The sequence below is a fragment of the Canis lupus genome, chromosome 35 (genome assembly GCF_011100685.1).
Source record: "Canis lupus familiaris isolate Mischka breed German Shepherd chromosome 35, alternate assembly UU_Cfam_GSD_1.0, whole genome shotgun sequence".
Classification (NCBI taxonomy): Eukaryota; Metazoa; Chordata; class Mammalia; order Carnivora; family Canidae; genus Canis; species Canis lupus.
In genome coordinates this window covers 19,656,351-19,681,196 of record NC_049256.1, presented here as the reverse complement: position 1 = coordinate 19,681,196, position 24,846 = coordinate 19,656,351, and the positions used below count along the sequence as shown (strand labels likewise).

At 39.5% G+C, this 24,846-nt stretch overlaps 1 long non-coding RNA gene across 11 annotated transcripts in view; it reads left to right on the top strand.

The window, feature by feature from the left end:
• Positions 1-24,846, top strand: part of LOC102156827 — a 309,915-nt gene that overhangs the window by 44,979 nt on the left and 240,090 nt on the right. For 5 of the 11 annotated variants that reach the window (XR_005384373.1, XR_005384371.1, XR_005384379.1 and 2 more), the window contains 3 exons: positions 767-851; positions 6,032-6,184; positions 22,757-22,922. The exons of 1 other annotated variant lie outside the window; for it this stretch is intronic. This is a non-coding gene — a long non-coding RNA (uncharacterized LOC102156827). Of the gene's footprint in view, positions 1-766; positions 852-6,031; positions 6,185-22,717; positions 22,923-24,846 lie in introns of all 11 variants that reach the window. 5 more of the 11 variants (XR_005384375.1, XR_005384369.1, XR_005384376.1 and 2 more) reach the window with 4 other exon arrangements.

The following is a 24,846-nucleotide window of genomic DNA, read 5'->3' as shown; positions in this document are numbered from 1 at the left end:
GTTATGCATTACGTTTAACCCCACATATAAATGCAAAGTCATTAGTGTAATAAGGAAAACTTACAGATATATCATCTATTATCTGTTATCCATGGGGGATAAGAAATTTGTGTTGGCCCCTTATCATTCCCAATTTAATATTTGGTTCACTTATATATCTTTGTAAGAGATTTTTATAATATCAAAAGCAAGGAAGAAAACTAATATTCATTGTGCATCAAGAATGTGTTAGGCACTATGTTATAATTTCAACCTATATTTTATCTTTACAACTGTGGTCTGAGATCAGATATTGTTACCTCCATTATTTACAGAAGAGAAAGGTAAAGCTCAGAGAGGTTAAATAATTTATCTACAGCTACACTCGGGGAGCACCAAGATCAGGGTTCAATGCCAGCTCTGTAAACTCCAGAATGCACTATTTTCCATTACATCAACAAAAACACTTTGGGGAAATCACACATTTTTGCAGTGCCAGACTTAACAAAGGCAATTTTTAAAGTGCAAAATGTCATTTAATTGAAGCAATAGTCTTCAGCTACATAAATTGATATGTCAATAACAGATTACTTTTCTAAGCCCTGATGGATGTTAACTAGTCTGGTATTTTCTATATCCCCTTCTAGCCAATTCCCTACCTACCCTACTTTGCTCCATTCAGGCTATAGGAACCTATCTGACTTTATATTCATGTTTGTCACACTGAGACCCTTATCAATTGTGGACCTGCTTCCCACATGCCTTATGGATCTGTTTTATGTTCTAGGTATATTTCTTAAACTTAGAAGATATGTCTTCTCTGAACAAACTGAATATGAAAAATTGCAGACTCAAACCAAGCACCATGATAGGTGAGGGAGAAGCCATGGGTTGGAAAAAGGGTTTTGAGTAAAGGGCTAAATAATGACGCATGGAACATGGGCCTACCATCACGGAACCAAGTGGTCAAAAAAGTCTTGTGCTTGACTTAACACTGTTGCCGTTCTGAAATTCTTAATCATTTTATCTATAGGCTTGTGTTTTGCAAGTAAGGTTTTGTGGGATGATGGAGCATTAATATGAGGAGAGGAGATACACATAATGTGCTCATCCACTATTCTTTGCCATCCAGTGTTTTTTTGTTTGTTTGTTTTGTTTTTTTAAAAATATTTATTTATTTATTCATTCATGAGAGACAGAGAGTGGCAGAGACATGGGCAAAGGGAGAAGCAGGCTCCCAGCAGAGAGCCCAATGTGGGACTGGATCCAGAACTCCGGGAGTGCCCTGAGCCAAAGGGAGATGCTCAACCACTGAGCCACCCAGGCGTCCTGCCATTCCAGTGTTGTTGCCCATGAGCACAGAGGTTCAGTGGACCCAGCTGCGCGATAGTTTAGCAAGACTCAAAGTGAGCACAGAGTGAGCACATTGACATCCTCAAGGGGCCATGCTTTCTGCTCATATCAGAACTTTCAACACAGAAAAGGGGCAGTTGTGTTCTAAGAAACATGACCACCAAGGAACCCTATCATGTGTGCTTCCTTTATCCCTGTTCATTTCCTGTATTTGTCAAATCATCTACAATTAAACCAATGTCAAAAAGCGAAAGAACAAGTAGGGCAATCAGCCCTTACTTATTCATCATGAAGGTGGAGAGTTCAGTAGAATATGTGCATATCAAAAAGTGAAAGGAAAACACTTTTTATTTTTATTTTTATTTTTGTGTGTGTGGAGCATTTCCATTGTTTTGGTTAAGAACAAAAAATATATATGCAAGTACCTGCTCAGGAAATAAAAATTGTGTAATTTCAGTGATTCTGCTTCAGAGTTAGATGCATTTAAAACTGGCATTGCATGATGTAAAGATGAGCAGTAAAAATCATGCTAATAATTTAAAATTTTAATTCTTTAAAATTTAGAACAACTTTAAATAGCAACTAAAAAACCACGATGACAAATTGAGAGAGAGACTGCAGAAGAACGCTTTATATTTTAGGAACTTTGATGGCATTTTTCCTGCTTTTGAAACAAGGGGCTCACATTTTCATTTTGCACTGGGCCACACGACGCACGAAGTGGCCCTGGTAGGATGCCTTGCTTGTTTTTCTGAAGGCCAGCAGCTAGGTTTATGCCCTGGTAAGGGAGACTGGTGGGATTCTACTCTGGAGACATTGAACAGCTTCAGAAAAAAAATTCATTATCTTAGGAGTTCACCAGTAAAGAGTGGGCTTTCCCCTCACTTATGCTACAGAAACACCTACAAGGGTATGGGCCCTCCCATGTATGCTGGACTTCCCATCGGTTTTAGGGCTTCACTCTATAAACAGACAACTAACAACCTGCAAACATGAGAGGAAAGCTTCCAACTGAAAAGAGAACAGTCGGATAAACATCATATCCCCAGGGAAAACAGGGAGCACAAGGAGATTATCTGATATGATCATGCATCCAGAAAAAAAAAAAAAGCTTCTGAAATTCTTGTACAATCAAGCATTTGAAATAATATTAATGACCGGTAAGTAGAAAACCATGCAAGTCTCAAAAAGTGTGACAAAAATTGATGGTGTGGGAGAAAGATCATCAGAATGTACTATATGGCCTTTTTCTGGATCTTATAACGTGACCACTCAATGTTGGGTTAAATAAAATTTTTCTATGACTGTATTTGGAGGATTTGGTGAGGACAGATAGAGGTGAAGGAACCTACCCATCATCTAGCAGAAAAAATAAAGAAGTCAACAGATGGTGTCTAATACTGAGAAATCCAGGACTAGCAGGGTAATTACTGAGGAATATGGAGATAAACTCCAGAGGAAATACACAAAGAGGTTGAAAGAGATGCCTCCAGGGAGCATAGCTGAGCAGTGAGGGGCTGAGAGACGAAGCAGGGGATGGTTGTTTTTCTTCAAACGTCTTTTACTTCTATTGAAATTTTAAACTCTACACATGCTTTGTGTTGATAGATCTTTGCAATAAAGGAAAAGAAATGCCAGAAAATGAAAAGAAAAGGATATTGGTTGTCTTACAGAATTTCCAGGAAGCCTGGAGAGTTATGCTTGGTAGTTGGGCAGGAACAAGAGAAGTCCTGTGGAGGATGATGCTGCTAAGCCCCAGCTGGCACAGCCTTCACTGCCATGGTGGTCATGAGACATAATTGGCAGTGTCCACTGTCCCTGCATCTTTTCATCATGGCCAGTGGGCCCAGTGTCTTGGGTGGTGGGGTCTGATTGGCTGACTAGGTTGTGTGCCACAAACGGCAGCCAGTTTGGTGGAGGTAGCAGACAAATGAGCAAAGGAGGAGATGGCCTCTGCCTTCTGTAAAGTTTCATATGGCAAACACAGTCTAATTTCTAGGAAGGTGATTCAGATGTTGAATATCAGATATATACTGTGGTCACTTTCTGATGAAAGTATAGACCACTTTAAATAGTTTGTCTTTCTCCTCTCAGGCAAATTTTTAGGGAATCTTAAATTTTGAGGGCTTACTTCTAGAAGAGGGTACATGGTGTCTGTCTATCTATCTATCTATCTATCTATCTATCTATCTATCTATCTATCATCTTCTCTTCATCAATATATCATTTCCCTACCAGTAAACCTACATACCTCACAGTATGCCCAAGTATTACCACTAGTAAAACAATAGTATAACACAGCAGACACTCTGGAAAAGTGTGTGCGTGAGAGAGGGAGTGTGAACAGCAGAGTGGTTAGAAATACAGATTCCAAAGGAAACCAGAGGACTCTACAAATCAAAAACTTACAAATCAGAATGAGATAGAGACGATCACTCTACCTACAGAAGAAAACATAGCATCCCCCAAAGGAAAAAAAAAAAAGCTTTCTCCCACCTTCCCCTTCATTAAAACTGAAGAGTAAGTATCATCTTTCCAAATAATTCCAAGAACTGAGCACAAAGTTTTGGATAAACCATGGACTTGCCTCAGCTTCTGTAAGGAGTATGTGTGATGTTTAGTAGAAGACCCTGGGATGGTGCATCAAGGAACATACCCAAGGAGAAGTTAATTCCAGAAAGCTTGTCATTTCTTTAGCTGATATACACTTGGAAGTCTGGTGTGCTGTTTGTTAGTTTGGCTTACTAAACATAAGTTCCTATTAACTAACTTTTATCCTAGTGATAGTGAGTTTTCGATAGGAAACCAAGAGGCTTGACAGACACATTCATTGCATATTTCGTGTACTCCCAAGAGATTTGGCCCTGTGAGGAGCCAGGTTGGGGGAGGGAGGAGATAGATATGCCAGCAACATTGGTATTCCAGGAGAACAGTCTGAGGACCATGATCATCTAGCCATGCCTGTTCTAGATGAGCGTGTGCTACATATTCATATATATTTACATTATAAACATATATAGGCACACACGTACACAGCAATATCTTTAATTTGAGCAAGTAAAAAACTTTCGGCTCCCTACCTTTTGCTAATTCTCTAAACTGCTAGGTTTGTTGTGCTGTAGGATTTTCAATAAACACCTCTGAGAATACTCTTCCACCTGGATGTAAAGTAATTTGCATTTCCTCTAGTGTGAAACCAATTCACCACAGGTATAGACCTAAGTAATTGCAAATATCAGATGCAATTTTAGTAATTGCATTTCTTGTCTGAAAGTGGTATTCGTAGAAAATATAACTTTAGGTGAACATATCAGGAGTTTTGTTTGCCTGAAGACCAAAATCCTTGCAGATAGTGGGTGAGCTGTGATCAGGTTAAAAAGTCAGTCTAATCTCTACATTTAATGAAGTTGATGAAGAATAGTCATTAATTCAAATTTTTGGAGAAATATATTCATGCTGGGCATGGAGAAAAGGAGGATTTAAACAGGTGGCATGATATTTGGGAAAAAGCCCGATTGATTTTAAACTGCAATTCAGAACGAGGAACAGAATGTTGATACTAGCAGCGTCTGGCAGGCAGATCAGTGGAATATTTAGCCATGCTAGATCGGGCTTCATACCAACCTGACGAGGTTTATTTCAGAAACTGGGAATCTGATGGAGATATGGGAAGTGGAAATGTGCACGGTTATAACACAAAGCTGGCCGAAAGGAAGCTGCTCACTGGAATACAATGACCATCCACTGCATAGAGCCCTGTACTCTGTTCAGGTGATTTGGGGTGAGATGGGGATGCTAATCTGGGAAGAAAGGCAGAGAAGTTTACAATTAATTTAAAAGAAGCAAGAGCTACCTCCTACCTTTAATTTAAATAGAAACTTTCTGGGAAAGAAGCATCTTAATGAAGTCAAATAATCCAACTGGCTCTTCCACCATTTTGGATCTTAGTTGTCTCTGTTGTGTCCACTGCTCTAAGTTCTACTCCCTAGGGCTCCAGAGAAAAATCGAATCCTTCCTCCCCATGACAAGCGACACTGTTGAAGGCAGCTAGTGTGCTCTGTAATGATCTCTTTTAAAGATCAGATATTCCTGTTTCTTTCAAGCCTTCCTCATGACATTTCCTCAGCCTCTTCTCAGAAATCATTCTGGGGCTAGTGGGTGAGAAAAATGAAAAATATATACCAGAATAAGTGTATAATAGGGATATGCATAGAGTATTGTGGGAGAATCATTTGTCTTTTTTGTGCAGACCTAAGCAAGATGTTCCAGGTAGGGTTTGACCAATACTGAGCAGAAAGTTTCTCTCGTGCCTTAGTATTTAAAATCTTTCATCGATAGCTATAATTATGCACCCCTATTCATACATAATGTCATTTATTTATGACTTTGATCTCTTTTTCTTTATCATACTTGTAAAAATGGTTTATTTTCTTGATTCTTATTTTTATTAACATTTTATTATTATCAATTACCTCTACTTTAAAAAATGATTTTTGTGTTATTTATAGCTTTCTGAGTTTATTCATTTTCAGCCTTTTGGTCTCTAGTATATTCTTCTAATTCTATACATTTCCTCTGGGTACTGTTTTAACCACACACCAAAAGTTTTGGGGTATGAGGTTCTTGTGGTTGCTCAGTTATAAACAACTTGTAAAGTTGGGTTTGTCCTGCTCTAAAATTCTCCCAATGATCTTTTTAGGTCCTGACGTTCCTGCTAAGAGGACACCTGGAGCAATTGCTCCTGCAGAGTGCAACCCTCCTTGCAGAGTCCCTTTGTGCTCCACAGCCATTTTGAAAGTAGTAGCAACATTCTCTCTAATGAGGGCAGACAATGAGGGGAGCTGGCAAATGGGTATGTTTTTCTTAGCTGTGTTGCCAACATGAGAAATTGAGCTTGGAGAAAGACCCCTTGCCAGAACAACTAGTTAAAACAAGAATGTGATTGCATCCAGGTTTCATCAGAATATGATGAGGTGCATCATTATGCAAGGTGGGAGGGGGGCAGACTTGTGAACATCTATTCTCCTACTCATTCAGAGCAGCAGAGTTCAGCATGAGCACAGGTGATCCTCATAAAGCTTTGTTTCAGGGGGATGCCTGATGGGCTGGTGCTTAAGGAAATGATGGAGTCCGTTTGTTACTTTCCCTGCTCCATCCCTCCTTAAGGTCACTTTTCCTTATCAACCTTCTTGAACCTGAACATGGTGGTTTCATGTGTCCCTTATCCCCTTTCTGATGAAAATTTGCCCTTAAGAAAAGATCTGGGAACTCCAAGATATAAATCACTGATACTTAATGTACTACCTCACTCAGACTGATGCTCATTTTAAAGGGAACACAAAACCTTAGATTGAGGGAAATCAACATGTATTCGTAGACTTTCCATTGTTGGTGGGATGAGGGACTGTTTGTAGGCCGCAGGAGATCCAAACTCTGATGTAGATGAGGGCTTGACTGGTATCTTAAATGAATGAAGGCAGTTGGCTGGGCAGCCCAGGTGGCTCAGCGGTTTAGAACTGCCTTTGGTGGTGTGATCCAGGGTGTGATCCTGGAGACCCGGAATGGAGTCTCACATCCAGCTCCCTGAATGGAGCCTGCTTCTCCATCTGCCTGTCTGTCTGTCTGTCTGTCTCTCTCATTCTGTGTCTCTCATGGATAAATAAAATCTTTGAAAAGAAAAGACAGTTGGCTGGATATAAAGCAGGGTTTCTCAACCAGAGGACATTTTCCCCCAGGGGACATTTGGTATATTCTGGAGACATTTTTGGTTGTCCTAACTGGTGTGAAGGGTACTTATGACTGGCATCTAGTGAGTAGAGGCCAGGGAGGCTGCTAAACATCCTACAATGTTTAGGACAGCACCCCCATAACCAAGAATGATCTGACCCCAAAATGCCAATAGTTCCAAGGTAGAGGAAGCTAGGTGTAGAGTGATATGCATTTGGTAGTGACACTGGACCCTATGTTGGAGATACAGCATGGTGAGCTTCAGTGTGCCAACTGGAGACCCCCTTCCCTGAATAAAGGGCACTTACTATTTAGCAATCAAGTTATTGTCCCATGACCCAGTGTAGACAGATCTTCTGACTTCTTTGGAAAGTTAAAAAAAATTCAGATTTTTACATAAAATTTCTACATTTAAAAATAGCAGGAATTAGTACAAATGAACAATGGTTAAAAGAGCCACACTAGACGTTTCTTCTCAGTGGTTACTTACAAGCACTGTCCAAGAAAGTCTTGTCTCAGCTGTGTAGGTGTGGGTTATAAATACAGGGCTTCAAAGTACCAGGAAATTTCTGGCCATCAGTCCTGTTCCCAAAGACCATGACCATACTACGAGGCAGAAGCCAGAACTCTGCTTCAGCTTGTGGAAAAAATGTATGAATGCTCTAAAACTGTCCTAGCACCATTTAATATAGTTTCTCAATGCAATCTCCCCTTTTCCTCTTGTAAAAATCTCTTGGGCTCAATATGCACATTTCAGATTCTAGACTTTTTTCTTACTAATCCAAACATCTACTTAACACAGTTTCTGAAAAGATTAAATAAGATAATATACATGAAAGTTCATGGTGTAGAGTTGTCTGGCACTGAAAGAAATGTTAGTCAACCCTAAATGCAAAGATAATACTTCACTATTTGAATGCGACTGTAGGTTTTGTTTTTTCTGTTTTGTTTTTTTTTGTCGTCATTGTTGTTGTTTTAACTGAGTAGAATTAGTGACCAGCTCCTGGGATAATGAGCTGAGTTCACTCAGCTTGAATTTGGAGGGTAAACACATGTTCTTTGTGTCTGGGAGGTATGCTTGAGATTTCCTTTGTCTCTCCCTGCTTTGGGGAAAAGCAAATTTGGCATGGCCTTTGAACGTTGGACTCCCCCACACTTTTTTTTAGTATGGAAGCTTTGTAAATTTGCCTTGTTAAAAACAAGCCCCATCTTCATACCTGCTGAAACCTAATTCTCATCCAGAGGCTCTGATGAACAAAGGGGGCAGTAATATCAACTGCGGTGCAGACAGCCCAGCCCACGCAGGTACACGGGAATGGCTGCACTAACTGGGGAGGGAGGCCGTTTGTAAAGAACTCTTTTTATTGTGACTCTTTCACCTCCCCCAGCCCAGCCCTGAGCCATGAGAAGAGCGTTGTCAACGAGACAGGCCAATTTTACCCATCTTACACAATAGTGCATTACAGACTTTCCAAGAAGACGCCATTCAGGGTGAATCACCAAATTCAGGATGAAAAGGTTTTGATTTGCAAAAGCGCTCAAGCATTTCTCCTTAGAGCTGGAGATGGCAAGGAAGGAACCAACGTGCACGCAGCTGCTTCACCTTTGGGCCAGGTGCGCTGGCAAGCTCTCCGAGGTGGAGCAGGGCAAATGCACCCCGCATTCACAGGCGCCTTTGTCACACTCTGGGTGCCTGGGCCATGAATGCCTTATTTAAGGTGGGAAAGAATGAGAAGGTGCTGGTGACGGTGGGGTATTGAAATGTGTGGAACTGAGTCAAAGCCTGAATTACAGGTTCACAGAGACTGAAATTAATGTTAAAATTTTCAGGTCGTCAATTGGATTTCATCAACACAGGTAAGAGGTGATGAACAAGAAGGCGAGATTGAGGGTTGTAGCATTTAGGATAATTTCAACTACTCCTAGCAGAAAATCTCTATAAAATGACACAAGCCCTTCTTACTCAAAGTTTGGGCTTAGAACTGGCAATATCACCATCGCCTGGGAGCTTGTCGGACTTGTGGAAGCCACAGCTTCCCCCCCCCCCCCCCCCATCTTCTGGATCAGAATCTGCATTTTAACAAGAGACACTGGTTATTCATATGTGCATTATAGTTTGGAAAGTACAGCTTTAAACAAGGACACTTTTTTTTTTTTTTTAACACATCTCATATAACAAGTAGGCTAGAGGTAAGTGGTGCAGGGGTGGGTTAACTCAGCAACCAACCAAACAATGTCAAGAAAGGCTGGCATATTTTCCATTTTTCTGCTTTGTTCTGCTGAGTTTACTTACTTTCCTACTCAGATTTATCCTTTTGTGGTCACAAGATGGCTGTAGAAGCTCCAGGCTTTACCTAGCACAGCCAAGAAAAGGGGTAGGAAAAGGAAGCTTCCTTTCTTATATGCCTTTTTAACATCAAGGAAACATTTTCCAAAAGCCACTTAATAGATTTCCCTTCATATTACATGTTTCATATCTGATTGTCTAGAATTGGAGCCACTTGCCTATTCCTTAACTGGTTACTGGCAAAGGGGGTTGGAATAATGATGATTGGCTAAGGCCAATGAACATTTAACCTCTGGAACCACGTAGGAGCCTAGCCTCCTTTGAAGCACATGGCTTAAATATCTGAACAAAATTGTTTCTGTAACTTGGAAGAAATAAAGGTGCATAGGGGAGATAGGTGGTGAGAAAAACAACAGTGTATGCTGTAAGAGCTTTTATGAGGCTGGTCACATTTTTCTTGTGACATTAAGAATCTCCTCTTGAATATTGGAGGGTTAAAAAAAGAACCCATGCTGAGAGATCCTTCTATCAGTGATCCAAAAGATATTGTCTTAGTGACATATGTAGCTTTGTTTGTCTATAGGAAATTGTTAATGATAGAATAATGCAATTTTACAATTTTAGAACTAGATAACTAGAATGAACTCTTTAGGTGACTTAGTATGGTGCCCTTATTCTACAGATGAACAAAAAGTCCAAACGATGTGGATGCTTGTCAGTCATGTTAGGACTGGGAATGTACTCTCCCATTATGTGCCACCATCTTGATGGAGGTAGTTCATCCTTTCAATCTGACATCTGGATTTTGAAGAAATAGATCATCTTACCTTTCATGGGAACATGGATGATTATATGGAATGAAACACCTAGAGGTCATTTTACAATGAGAAATAGCATTTGATCGAGCAGCTCTTAGGAAGCCAGATGCCACTAAACCCATGAGATCCAGAAGAGGACAGTTATATCTAATGCAGTCTGTAGGCACTTGACAAGTGTTTGCAGAACAATTAGTGGGTGTTAAGTTAACTAAGTATAAGTAGATCTTTCTCTAAAGAAAACCGTCATATATCACCTACCTTTACTAGTAACATTCTGACTTGATGTACCTTGTTTATATTGACTTATTCTGAATGAGTCAGATAGAACCAATGGATCTCTGAACCTCTATTTTCTCCTCTCATACTCATTTCTGAGGGGCTGAAAGAAAAGAGACAAATACAACATTAGACTGCATTAATCATTGTATCATGCTTAGGTCAAGGGAGACTGTCTTCACACTATTCTCTGTACTGTTTCTGACAGTGGGGGGAATATTGTATTAGTTCCTAGCACTTTGTATTAGGGAGGACATTAAGTGCACATGGATGACAATAATGATGATGAAAAGAATTAGGGACAGACATTATACTAAACACTTTCATTTATTTTATTAAATCTTTGCAAAATCCCTTTGAGGGAGACATGTCAACATTGGAAAAACTGAAGCTCAGGGAAATTAATGAGCCTCTGGGCAGCTACATAACAGTGGTGCTGGGATTTGAACTCAGGACCATCTGACTCTGATGTCTATGCCTTTCACACCATGACAATCATTAATTTGTCTAAGCATTTATTATATGCCAGGAATAATCCTTACTAAAAGCTTATGAAGTGGGACATATTTATTATTCTATCTCAGAAGTAAGGAAATTCAAACTCAAAGTGTTTGAGTAACCTCCTTGTAGCCACATACCTATCCTCCTTAGTCCTGGGCATGAGCCTATGTCTGTCTGACCCCAGAGCTCCAGGGCTCACTGCCACACTACTGCTTGTGTGCTCACCAGAGGATAATATTGTATCCTCTGTTCCTCAAGAAAGCCGAATTCGGATTTAGAAGAACTTTCTAAGAATTTGTCTGTGCCAACAATAGTCTTGTCTGTCCCAATTACAAGTGAGCAACTGGCTAGAGGTAATGAATATCACTGTCAAGGACCTGTGGCTGATCTCGCTGTATGTAATCAGACCTAGAATTGGGTCATTTCTAGTCTTTTCCACCAATAGGGGTCTGTAAGTGGTCTAGGTATTTTTAGGCAATTTTATTTTCAGTGCTGGGTCATTCAGTATTTGGAAACGGTCTATTTGGCAAGAGAAAGGGATAGGTAGAGACTCTTTCATTCTTAGGTTCTCCCCCCCAAACCCAACCCTCTGACCCCACCTCTAACTCTATACTTGCAATTTACTGCCCATGGTGTTCTTATCCACATCTGGGCCAGGCTGTTTCCACATTTTTCCTTTTGAACAAGAATTGGACCAGTGTTTAGATATATCTACCACTTCCCCAAACACCAATGTTTGATGATCTAAAAGCCTGTGTCTTAAAGTTGTGAGTGACAGTAGATGTTTCCATGAAAGCAGAGCTTGGGGCACACTCCATTGCAAAAAGTAGTTGTTTAATTTCTATGAGGTTATGATTAGTCTGTGGAAGCTCCGATTTGTTTTGAGAAATGTATACAAATAGGATGTTTGCCCAGAGAACCATATGCAAATGTTTCAGTCCAGTTTGGGCTCCATTCTGGGGAGAAACAGAGTGATGGTTCAGTGACTTGAAACTTTACAAAGTTGGGGAATCCGGTCTTTGAAACAGGAGGCTAGGGCTGGAAAGGCAGCTTCTCAAGATAATCCAAGCACTTTCTCTTTTCTGGCTCTCTCCCTACTCCCTTTCTTTCTCCTGTGTGCCTCCTGCCTTCTGCTCTCTGTCTTTTCACTTTGAAAACCATTGGTTTCAAAAACGCATCTGTTGCTGTTAATTTTGCAAGTGTCTGATTTTATAGGTTTGTGGAGCTCCTGAAATTAAATTAATTTTAAATGGGTTTTAATTACTAATGCTTTGGGCCATTGCCTTTAGCAAAGTCAACAAAACAATCAGGGTTACCTTAGTTTGTCTCTTTGAGGAATGTACTCATTCGTTTGGGCTCCTACTAAACAGAGAAGCTTTCTAACTAAAAAAATAAACACATAAAATAAAACCACTGCTATATTTGAATGTCCGAATATGTCTCTCTTTCAAAAACAGCCACCTTTGATTTAGGAAAGAGGACTTAAATGTGGACAAAAGGATTTTTGTTTGTTAATAATATCTCATTATTTTTCAAAGGTGGGGACAATCTTAGTCATAATATTATGCTACGTAAATGCTGAAGCAAAAGCTAAACTATGACCTGAAGCTTTGAATTCTCCTCTTAGCCCCACACTAAGTACTTTGTATATGACATTAGAGAAATGGTATCTCAATATAGTATCCCCTTGTAAATTAAGAATAATCAACTCCTAGTTCAAGAATGAAGGGATAATGAGATAATGTTCAAAAGGGCTTTTAAGTTTCTACCTATAGAGGTTGAAGGTGAAAAAGGAATATTGCAACACCTGTGAATATTCGCCTCCCAGGAGGGAAGGCTACTCATGTTGTTCCCAGTGGAATGTTCTATTCAATCAGGGTCCATCACTTGAGTGGTTTGATAATAATAAGCTTAGATTGACTACAGATAAAAATGAGAAAAGTTGATTAAGTCATTTGGTCCCTTGACAGTTTTGCAAACCAAGCAATTTCTGTAAGGATCAGTCTTAAAGTCGATGGCTAGTCAAATAACCAAAGTTCCGGACTCCACCTATTCCCCTTTCCACAGAAAATATTGCAAAATTTTTACTCTTTTCTCTAAAAATTAACATCACACTTCCTTTATCTAAATGTACGCTTTTATTAAAAACTCTTAAGTGATCTCTACTATCTCATCTCTCTTAGTTGAAAAATATGCTAAAACACACCCAGGTAATACAAACACCCATGGTTGCCAGTTGGTTATTTCATTAATCAGTTAAATTCATTGTATAGTGTGACAAATATAAGACTCTCTCTATGCAGAATATAAGCCTATATCTCAATGTCCAAAAAATGAATACAGAAGATCATTAGAAGGGAACAGAGATTTAAAATAAAAACTCCAAATATAAACTCTTGGGACAAATGCAGAAAGAGAAAACTAATTTTTTCCCTTTTATTTTCTCTCTAGAATTGATTTCCCACTCAGACATAAGAGCTCCCAATAATACTATTTGAATCACAGTATATCTGTACATGCAAAGCCAAATAAAAATAATTATTTATGAATAATTATTTATCAATAACTATTTATCAATAACACTAATATATTATGTTTATCTAATAATTTACAGTTTCCAAAGTGCTTAAACTCACTTTTCACAATACCTGGTTATTTTTCTTCAAAGGTTTTTAAAATAATGTATGTAATTGTCTTGCTTTTATTTTTTTTATTTTATTTTTTTAATTTTTTATTTATTTACGATAGTCACACAGAGAGAGAGAGAGAGAGAGAGGCAGAGACACAGGCAGAGGGAGGAGCAGGCTCCATGCACCAAGAGCCCGATGTGGGATTCGATCCCGGGTCTCCAGGATCGCGCCCTGGGCCAAAGACAGGCGCTAAACCGCTGCGCCACCCAGGGATCCCTTGTCTTGCTTTTAAAATAGCAGTCATCGGGCAGCTCGGGTGGCTCAGCGGTTTAGCGCCGCCTTCAGCCCAGGGAGACCAGGGATCGAGTCCCACATCGGGCTCCCTGTGTGGAGCCTGCTTCTTCCTCTGCCTGTGTCTCTGCCTCTCTCTCTCTCTCTCTGTGTCTCTCATGGTTAAATAAAATCTTTAAAATAAAATAGCAGTCATCTTCATCTTCATTCATTTAGCCCTTGTTGGGGTCATGTCTGTGTGAAAATTTAAGAAGTAGATGATGTCTAAGGATACTCCAGAAGCTCAGATTCCAGGATGCATAACACTACCATGAGCAGGCACGTGAACACACACACATATACCACACACTACACACAAACTCCCCCACACCCTACACACCCTCCTCCACACCCCACATACACACATCATGCACAGCCACTCACCCACATGTACCCACACACCACACTACACCACATACCACATACTACACACACCCAACACACCCTCTCCCATACCACATACACCCTCCTCCACACCACACACACCACAACACTCATATACCCCCCACACATACGACACATACCTTCCCCCATATTACACACACTCTCCCCCTACACACACACACAACACACACACACACACAGCTTTTTTATCTTTGTCTTGGCTGTTATTCCCAATCATCAGTTACTTTTCTTTCAAATCTCCCTTGATAACTCACATTATGTCTGATTGCTTTCAATGGCTGCCCACCACTGGAGTTTTCTTTAAAGGCAAAGAGGCTGGATAGAAGAAAAATGAATCAGAGGAGGGAATAAAAAAAGTTTAAAGAAGAAAATGGGAAAAGCAAATGACGTCTCTTGTAGTTAGATGGCTACTTCCCGAACCGGTGCTTTTTTCTGTTACATATAATTTAAGTTCCATGCAGATTCTTAGCACTCTGGAATAAATTTTCTTGTTCTGATTACTCTTAAATATAGATCACTCTTTGAAAAAAATAATAACTGATAAATTGTTTTCTCAAGGAAATGGGAAGGGTGGAATGACCACAGGGAACCCCAAAAAGGAAATGGGGGGGAGGGATGTGAGGTGAGATGAAGGTGTTTCATACAGACACAAACAAAAGTGCTGCTAGGTGAACTATATATATACTCAGTTTTTCTTTAAACCCAAATTTTCTCTTAAAAAGTAATTTAGGCACACCTGGGTGTCAGCGGTTGAGCGTCTGCCTTTGGCTCAGGGGATGATCCCTGAGTATCGGGATTGAGTCCCAAATCAGGCTCATCAGGCTCATCAGGCTCATCAAGGGATGCTGACGTGTCCCTTCAAAGTACTGAAGGGAAAAGTGAAGAACTAGCCGGACTATCGTGGAAAGGAAAGCCGATGAATGAGGGGTTTAGGGACAAATAAGCTTCCAAGCCAATGAAGCATCTTTGCAGCGTGAAAATTCACAACTTGAAAGTGAGATTGAGCAGCCAAAGCCGAAGCTTCAAATTCTGCCTGAATTACACCAGGAACACATCACGCAACGTCAGAAAAAAGTGTCTGAGGAGGAAGGACTCTGCTGGGGAATCAGTAAGAAACCTCCCAGCACGTGGAGAAACATGAACTGTGCAAATCAGATTTGCAGCCTCTGCAAGAAGATGACTGAAGATACAGGCAAAGAATCGAGAGAAGCACTTGCACCATCGAAAGGAGATCCTCTTCCATGAGGAAAGGGCCCAAGACAGCGAGGCGGCCTGTTGTTGACTGAGAGAATCCTCAAGGAGCTGAGAGAAGAAAATCATCACGCAGGCAAACGCTGGCCACTGCCGAGTCCAACTCCAGCCTCTCCCAAGGGGCCCGTTTGCTCCCGCTGCTCCACCCGCAGCCCGCAGAGGCTGCAAGTGTCCAGGGGTCCCCAGGGTCACTTGCAGGTGTGACTCAGCTCACAACGGCCAGGTCCCGAGCACCCCCAGCCAGGGCACAACATCTGCACGTGTTTTCTGTCTTTACAGCAATTTTCATTGTTCTCTTTTTGGTTTAGAATTGTAATTTAATTGAAGCTACAATCACTCTTATTCAAGTAGATCTAGCATTATAATTTTAAGATAATATTTTTCAAATAAAGATTCAGTTAATATAATTCTTATGAATTCATCATTTTCACATCATTGGACCCTCTAGAATTAGATAATGTAAGTATTGTATTTTGATTTAAATAAAAAATCCACTATGGCTTTAATTATCATTAAAATTTGGCATGGATACGAACATTTAAAACAATAAAGACCATTTTTTGTATGGCATAAGCATTTTTGTATGCCATTTTTAAATACGTGAACATGTATTAGAACTTTGTACAAGAAATCTAATATACCTGAATGAATTTTGATTGTCTTTTTTTTTAATTGGAAAAGCCCCTAAATAACAAGAACATTTCATTCTAACTTCATAATATTTCTATTAAATTAGACCTAAATCCATAGGTTAGTTTAGGGGAGTTTAAGTATTGTAACCAATTTTTTTTGTTATTTTTAAAAACTTTTTTTGTTTTAAGATATCGTTTGTTTAAATATTTTTAACTTTTACACAATTAAAAGCTTTTGCTTGATGGCAAACACACACACACAATGCAGATATGAGTCACTTTTAGTTAGTATGACAGTATCAGAGGATAATATAAAAATAAAGAAAGCTGCAAATTTAAAAAAATGTAAAAAGAAAGGAAAATCATGCTCACACAATATGCATATACACAGAAGATACTTAGTTCACATACATAAAAACAGAGTTGCCTGAATATGGGACAAGATTCCAACCAGAGACACTTCATCCCAAATGGTACAGATAGAGACTGTCATGAAGGCTCAGTTCACCAGCTGTGGCATTGATGGGGGGAGGAGAGGAATGGGGAGACTTCCAGAAACTAGCAATAGGACAGTCTGTTCCCATTCCTGGGCCTGGAGAGAGAAGGGGGTCATCTGGGCCCAGTAAAGAGCTGTCCTCATGACAGGCAAAACAGGAGGGAACAAGGAAGATGGGCCCCACCCTCCCTCCTCCTGTCCTCCCATCTACAGCTGGTACAAGTAGCAGCCACCTAAGGCCTGGGTCGTCAGGTGGGGGCACACAGCAGGCCAGGAAAGGGCACAGAACTGATTTAGAGAATGACCAGCACCATTCTCAAGTCTATTCCATCAAAGAGTATGTGTTTTATTGCTTTCATTCGCATCTATTTATTTAACGCAGACAACTTCAGAGATATTGCAGATTCAGTACCAGGCCACCACAATAAAGTGAATATTGCAATAAAATAAATCAAATGCATTTTTTGGTTTCCCAATGCATATAAAAATTATGTTTAGGGGATCCCTGGGTGGCTCAGCGGTTTGGCGCCTGCCTTTGGTCCAGGGCGTGATCCTGGAGACCCGGGATCAAGTCCCACATCAGGCTCCCTTTGTGGGGCCTGCTTTTCCCTCTGCCTGTGTCTCTGCCTCTCTCTCTCTCTCTCTCTCTCTCTCTGTCTCTCATGAATAAATAAATAAAATCTTTGAAAAAAATATGTTTACATAATACTGTATAAGTCTGTCTATATTAAGTATGCAATAGCATTATGGCTAAAAAATGTACACCCTTAATGTAAAATGCTTTATTACTAAAAACTGCTAACCATCATCTGAGCTTTCAGCCAGATCATAATCTTTTTACTGGTGGAAGACCTTGTCTCCATGTTAAAGGCTGGTGCCTGGTCAGGGTGGAAGTTGCTGTAGGTTGAGGTGGCTGTGACCATTTATTTTTCTTTTTTACAGATTTTATTTGTTTATGTATTTGAGAGAGCACATGAGCAGAGGGAGGAGCAGAAGGAGAAGGAGAGAGGGAATCTCAAGCAGACTCTGTGCTGAGCATGGGACCCAACGTGGGGCTCAATCTCATGACCCTAAGATCATGACCTAAGCTGAAATCAAGAGTTGGACCCTTGACTGACTGAGCCACCCAGGTGCCCCTGGCTATTTTTAAAAATAAGACAGTAATGAAGTTTGCCATATTGATTGACTCTTCCTTTTTTGAGTGATTTTTCTATAGCATGTGATGCTATTTGATTGCATTTTACCCAGAGTAGAACTTCTTTCAGAATTGAAGTCAATCCTTTTCAATCCTGCCACCCACTTTATCAATTAAGTTTATGTAGTATTCTATCCTTTGTTGTCATTCCAACAATCCTCACAGCATCTTCACCAGAAGTAGATTCCATCTCAAGAAACCATTTTCTTTGCTCATCCATCAGAAGCACCCCCTCATCTATTCAATAATGAATAGATAATGAATGATAATGAAATTGCAGCAATGCATTCCCATCTTCAGACTGTACTTTTCATTCCTTTGTGGTTTCCACCACATCTGCAGTTACTTCCTCTATGGAAGTCTTGAACCCCCTAAAGTCATCCTTGAGGATGGGAATCAACTTCTTCCAAACTCCTGTTCATGTTGCTTTTTGATCTTTTCCCATAAATCATGAATGTTCTTAATAGAATCTAGAATGGTGAGTCCTTGTAAGTTTTCAGTTTTCTTTGCCCAGATACATCAGAGAAATCACTATCTATGGAAGCTCCCAGCATTATGAAATGTATTTCCTAAATAAAACTTGGAAGTCCAAAAGACGTCTCAATCCACATACTGCAGAACGGATGTTGGGTCAGCAGGCATGAAAACAACATATATTTTGTTGTCCATCTCTACCAGCTCTTGGGTGACAAAGTGCATTGTCAAAGAACAATAATATTTTGAAAGTTGTTTTTTTTTTTTTTTCCTGAGCAGTAGGTCCCAACAGTGGGCTTAAAATATTCAGCAAACCCCCCCCCCAAAAAATATTCAGCAAACCATGTTGTAAGCAGATGTGCTGTCACCCTGGCTTTGTTGTTCCATTTATAGAACACAGGCAAGGGTAGATATAGCATCATTCTTAAATTCCTAGGATTTTCAGAGTGGTAAATGAGCACTGGATTCAACTTCAAGTCTTGTTGGGCTTTAGTGCCCAACAAGAGAGTCACCTGTCCTTTGAAGCCAGACATTGACTTTTCCTCTCTAGCTATGAAAGTCTTTGATGGCATCTTCCAGTAGAAGGCTATTTAATCTACATTGAAAATCTGTTGTTTAGTGTAACCACCTTCATGAACTATCTCAGCTAGATCTTCTAGAGAACTTGCTGCAGTTTCTACAGCAGCACTTGTTGCTTCACCTTGCACTGTGTGTTTTAGTGATGGTTTCTTTCCTTAAACCTCATGAACCAACCTCTGGCAGCTTTAGACTTTCCCTCTGCAGCCTCCTCACGGCTTTCAGCCTTCAAAGAATTGAAGAGAAAGTTAGAGCCTTGCTCTGGATTAGATTGTGGCTTAAGGGAATGTTGTGGCTGATTTGATCTTCTGTCCAGACCACTCAAGACACTCAATGTGTTCATTGGAGTAGCACTTTTAATTTCCTTTAAGAACTAACTCCTTTGCATATCCAAGCTCTCTCTTTGTCACAAGATGCCTACCTAGCCTGTCTTGGCTTTTGACATGACTTCCTGACACTGAGCTTAATCATTTCTAGCTTTTGATTTAAAGTGAGAGACATGTGAGTCTTTCTTTCACTTGAACACTTATAGCCCATTGTAAGGTAATTAACTGTCCTCATTTCTTTATTACTGTGTCTCAGGGAATAGAGGGGCCTGAGGAGAGAGAGAGATGGGGGAAATGACTGGTCAGTGGAACAGTTGGAACACAGAACATTTATTAAGTTCTCTGGCTCATATAGGTACAGTTCATGGCATCCCAAGACAATCAGAATGTAAAGTCAAAGATCAGTGATCACAGATCACCATAACAAATGTAATAATAATGAAAACAATTGAAATATTTTTAAAATTGTTTCAAAATGTGACTCAGACATGAAGTCAACAAATGCTGTTGGAAAAATGGCACTAATAGACTTGCTCGAAGCAGGGTTGCCACAAACATCCAATTTGTAAAAAAACCCACACATTTGTGAAGTGCAATAAAATGAGGTGCAATAAAACGGAGTGTGCTTTATTTAAACAGAGTGTTTGTGATTACTACATCACATAACTTTAGCTATGAAGGGGATCTCATTTCATCTTTAATTTCTTTGTTCACATGTCTTGGACAATTATATGTACATAGATGTACCTGAAGAGACCTCCAGTGAAAATTGCTTGCAATCATATGTTATTAGCATTATGCCCTTTAATCATTTCATTCCAGCACACAGCCTTTTTTTTTCACTTTCCCAAATATGCAAGGTCTCTTCTTCCCTCAAGATCTTTGTTAAGTGTCATACCTTGTGGAAGCATTCACTAGCAACACGCATTGACCTAGAACGTGTTTGGTCGTCAGAACAACCCATGATACAACTGGTTCTACAGATGTAGGGTGTGACACAGAGAATCTCATCAGGGTCAGTCAAGTGAGACCTTGGAACATGCTGTCAAGGAGGGAGCAGAACAAGGGGGTGGCATGCCTTTGAGGACAGAGTCTTAATAACAGTCAAGCAGAGAGAGGAGGCATTATAGGAGACAGAGAAATGACCGTGGAAATAGGAGTATCTGCCCAGGGCAGTGTCTCAGAAGACAAGAAACAAAAACAAAAAACCAAAAAAAAAAAAAAAGAAAGAGTTTTAAGAAACAGATACTGCACTGAGCACAGCACTAGCAGGTAGAAAGCACTTCAAAGATTTAGGGATTTCCTCCCAAACACATTAATTATTTCATTCATTCATCCATTCTAGAAATATACATGTGTAGCCAGGTGCCAGGTAGTAATCACATAGAAGTGAACAAAACAAGCACTGACCCTCCTCTATCCTCAAGTTTATATTCTTAGGGAAGAGGGAGTAGGGTGAGGGAGGACAAGACACAAACTAAAACATATAATATTAGATAGTCATAAAAACCAAAGCAAGTTAAAGAGATAGGAAGATCACATGGTGCTACTCTGAGTTGGGCAGACAGGGAAACCTCTCTGATGAGGGAATATTTAAATGGAGAATGGAACGAAGTCAGGCACAAGGTGTTAGCGGTGGTGATGATTGATGAGATGATGATGATGATGATGATGATTGCTGAAGAAGAGACAGAAGAAGATGATGATGATAAAGACTTGTAGACCATTGTTGTCAGTGGTACCAAGGGATGTGAGATTTTTAAGAAGGAAGAAATGGCCAACAACTGAAATGCAACAGTAATGTCAAAGTAAAGGGCAGGGAAGTGTTCATTGGATGGTGAGATCTAGCATTTAAGCAGGCTAGTGACCCTGAAGAGAATAGTTGCAGTGACTTGTGTAGAAGGAAAATAAATTGCATATGGTTAAGGAGTAAGAGGAAATAGAGGGGAGATTTTTTTTTTAAATTAGCAAAGAGGAAAGGATGGCTAAGGAAGTAGTTGGGCACAAAATGATATAAAAGTGGATTTTGGGTTTGTTTCCCCCTTCCAGATCAAGGTTTCTCAACCTGGTACAATGAACAGTTGGGGCTGGATAATTCTTTGTGTGGAGTGGGCGAGGGGACAGCCTTATGTACCATAGGATAATCAATAGCATCCCTGACCTGTACCTACTCGATGCCAATGGCATCCTCTCCATCCAGTCGCAACAACTAAAATTGTCTCTAGATATAGCTAAGTATCCCCTGGAGGAAAAATCACCCTCGATGGAGAACAATTGCCCCAAACTGGGATGGCCTGAATATGTTTGAAATGATGGAGAAAGAGCCTGTGGAGAAGGAAAGAGAACAGATATTGGAAAGGAAGGGTCTAAATGTTGAGGAGTTACACTTGGGAAGTTCAACATGTTTTCCCTGAAAGTGAAAAAAAAAAAAAAAAAAAGCACAACCATAAGGACTACTAGTAAATACTTTGTTTTATGAGTTTAGGGACAAATATTGTCATTCTGAATTAAGGAGAAAGCGTTCAAACTGAAAAAAGAAAAAAAATGTATTTATTGCAACAATTTGGAAATCCATATATGCAGACTTTCAAGGAAAAGCAGTATTATTAAAAAAGATAAACCATCAGTTATCCTCTTACATGTTAGTAGAATTAAGACAAATGCAAATGTTTGAATTGGATAGTAGATCATATGATTCACAAATTGCCCCTTAGCCTGGGAAGTGCTTAACTTGGGATTGAAGACAGATGTTTCTGATATGACTCATGTATTTTTACCACTTTCTCATGGGCATGGACTGAGTTTATTCCTCTCTGTATCTTGGTGATGTCAGTGTCTTGTTTACACAGAATGAGCCTGCCTAAGTCAAAACTAACCCATCACGTGATGCATGGTAAAAATACATAGGCGGGTTTCTTTTTAGATAGAATATGGTTGCAAGCTCTCAGATAACAGACTTGATTTCTGGTTGCAAATATGAACTTTAGATATTTGAGAATGTGCTAGAATAACAATTTTCAGAGTTGAGAGGGATTGTCAAAATTACATTTCATTACTTGAAAGTTGCCATCAGGTATCGCGCATTAAAAATAAAAGTTGTGTTTCTCCTAAGCAGAGAACAAATGTGAGTATACTACTTGGCAATTATGGATTTCCCCCCTATATTAAAATCAAATGTTAATCTATACCTGAAAAGACAACTTGGCATCTATTGAGAGCCTACTAAATAGCAAACTAATGTAGTTATTTTATGATGTGATTTCCCTAAAGCTTCATGACAATTCGGTGAGCTAGGTATTATTCTCATATGCCAGAGAGAAAAACGAGCAATCGCCCACATAATTATACTGCAAAACCCAACAATATGGAAACAATGTTTTATGTCCAAAGGAGATCTTTGGACATTCTTCCCTCAGTGATTTTTACCATTCTCTGATGAGATCTCAACTTCTTTTTAACAGTAGATACATAAACTGAACTACTTTTGGATTGATATGCAGGAAATTTATTTCATCCAGCCAGTCTCTGTCCAGGGAAGTTTACAGATGTGATTTTGACTCCTCACGTCATGTCTAGCAGAGTGCTCTACAACCTTTCCTGGCAGTCCTCTCCAGCAACACACTAAGGAAATGATCCACTGAGGGTCATATCAGATGTCACTAAGAGGTAATTTTCTTTGACATTTAAAATGAGAATTTGGGTTTGCCCATTGCCTTCCCTATGAGGAGAGATTTATGATTTTTTAATTTAGTCAGGCTTTTGCAAGCACCCTTATTGTGCTGTAAGATTTGTTGGAAGTTATTATATTCAAAAGATTTAAAAAGCCCTCAGAAAACTATTCATTTCTTGTAGATAACTAATTTCCATTATGAGGACCCTTTCCTTGAATGGTTAGTTCTTCTAACATTTTCTTAACTTTGATGGTAACTGTTACTGTGTACTTGGTGTATGTTTATATCTATCTGTCTGTCTGTCTATCTATCTATCTATCTATCTATCTATGTATCATCTAATCTGCTGCTCTAAACGTTTTGTTTGCTTTCTTTTCATTTGGCTCTTAAGAGCCCCCCAAAACGCTCAATAACTTGTGGAGTATATTTAGTCCCAGGAAAAAAGAGCATCTCAGATAAGCTTCATTTCTCCCAAATATCCTAAAGGGACACACCGAAGTGATTTAAAAAAAAAGAAATCTGTGGACGTGTTAGGATATTCAGTGTAAAAGCTTCCTGTGAGCCTCTGACTAGCATCTCACTCAGCTGAACAAGGGATCTCTCTCCAACGAGCTGGTTGACGAAATGATTTGGAAAGCAGAGTTGGGTGGGCCAGTGGGGAAAGATAGATGAGTGGCCTCTGTGTCTGTGAGGTGGTCAGTGAGAGAGGCAAATCCCTTCCCCCCACTCCCATGGCTGTATGTGCCACTCTTCCTCTATACAAAGACAATTTGCTTTTCATGTAGTAATGAAGAACAATGTTTAACAGACAAAGGAGCTTCTAGTTTATTATTGTGCTGTCTTTGACTAGAGCTAGATGCTGGGAAAAATGGTAATTCACAGTGTGAATGCTTCTTTTCCAGCCGTACGGGTTATGGCTGAGCATGTACATTGTATATTGCAGATGGTACAATAGCAAACTCTGTGAGAACGAGGAAAGAATGAATTATGGCTTTTTTTCCCTTGCTAGCCAAGAAACCAGGAATTTCTTCACAATAATTTTTATGTATGTCTCTGTGTGTATAGGTTATTCCTTGGCAATATGCACTGTAGATTCTGATAAATTCTTTTAGGCTTTAGGGTTTTTAAAGGAATGTATAAAGTCTACCATGATGCTCTTAGAACACCTGTGTTCTCCTGCTTTCTCCCCCCATAAACTGATACAAGGCACAGGTGGTGCCTCATTAACTTATTTCATGCAAATAAAAACATATTGCATGATTTCTTCTCCTTAACTATATAATCACTGAAACATGATTGTGCTGATTAATGCAACAAACTTTGAGAGGGAAGAATTCAGCATTTTTTGTCAGTTCCCTTATGGTGAAGGGATTTGCAGTCCATGTAAATCTGATTTAAATGAAAAAGTAGTGGGAATGCCTCTTTCCTATGTAAGAAGACTATTTTCCCCTATTTAGTCTTTTCTGTTGTGTGCATAGGACACTCAGAAAGAATTGGAAAAAAAAAAAAAAAGAATAAGACCAAATTTCCCATGGAGGTAGAGGAATTGGAAACCCAGATGAAGAATCATCTTTAAATAAGCACACTTATGAGTTTTGATTCAATGTTCAGATATTGTTATCAATATCCAAAAAGTGACATTGATTTGCTTTGGAAACAATGATGGAAAAATAGCGAATGTGTACCAGAATGCTTTTAGAGTTCTAAAATCATACTGGAAAATGTCCGAGCATTCCAACACAACTATAAACAGTACCATTCTGTATTTAGGGGGTGATGGCAAGTCTGTTTTTAAAAGTCTTTTGCGATATTATTTCTGTTTTTAATTTATTGAATTAAAGCCAGATTTATTCAATTAAGATAATACACTTCAAGGTTAACTGCCATTTGCTGTTCATTTAGGCAAGCTATTGTACAGT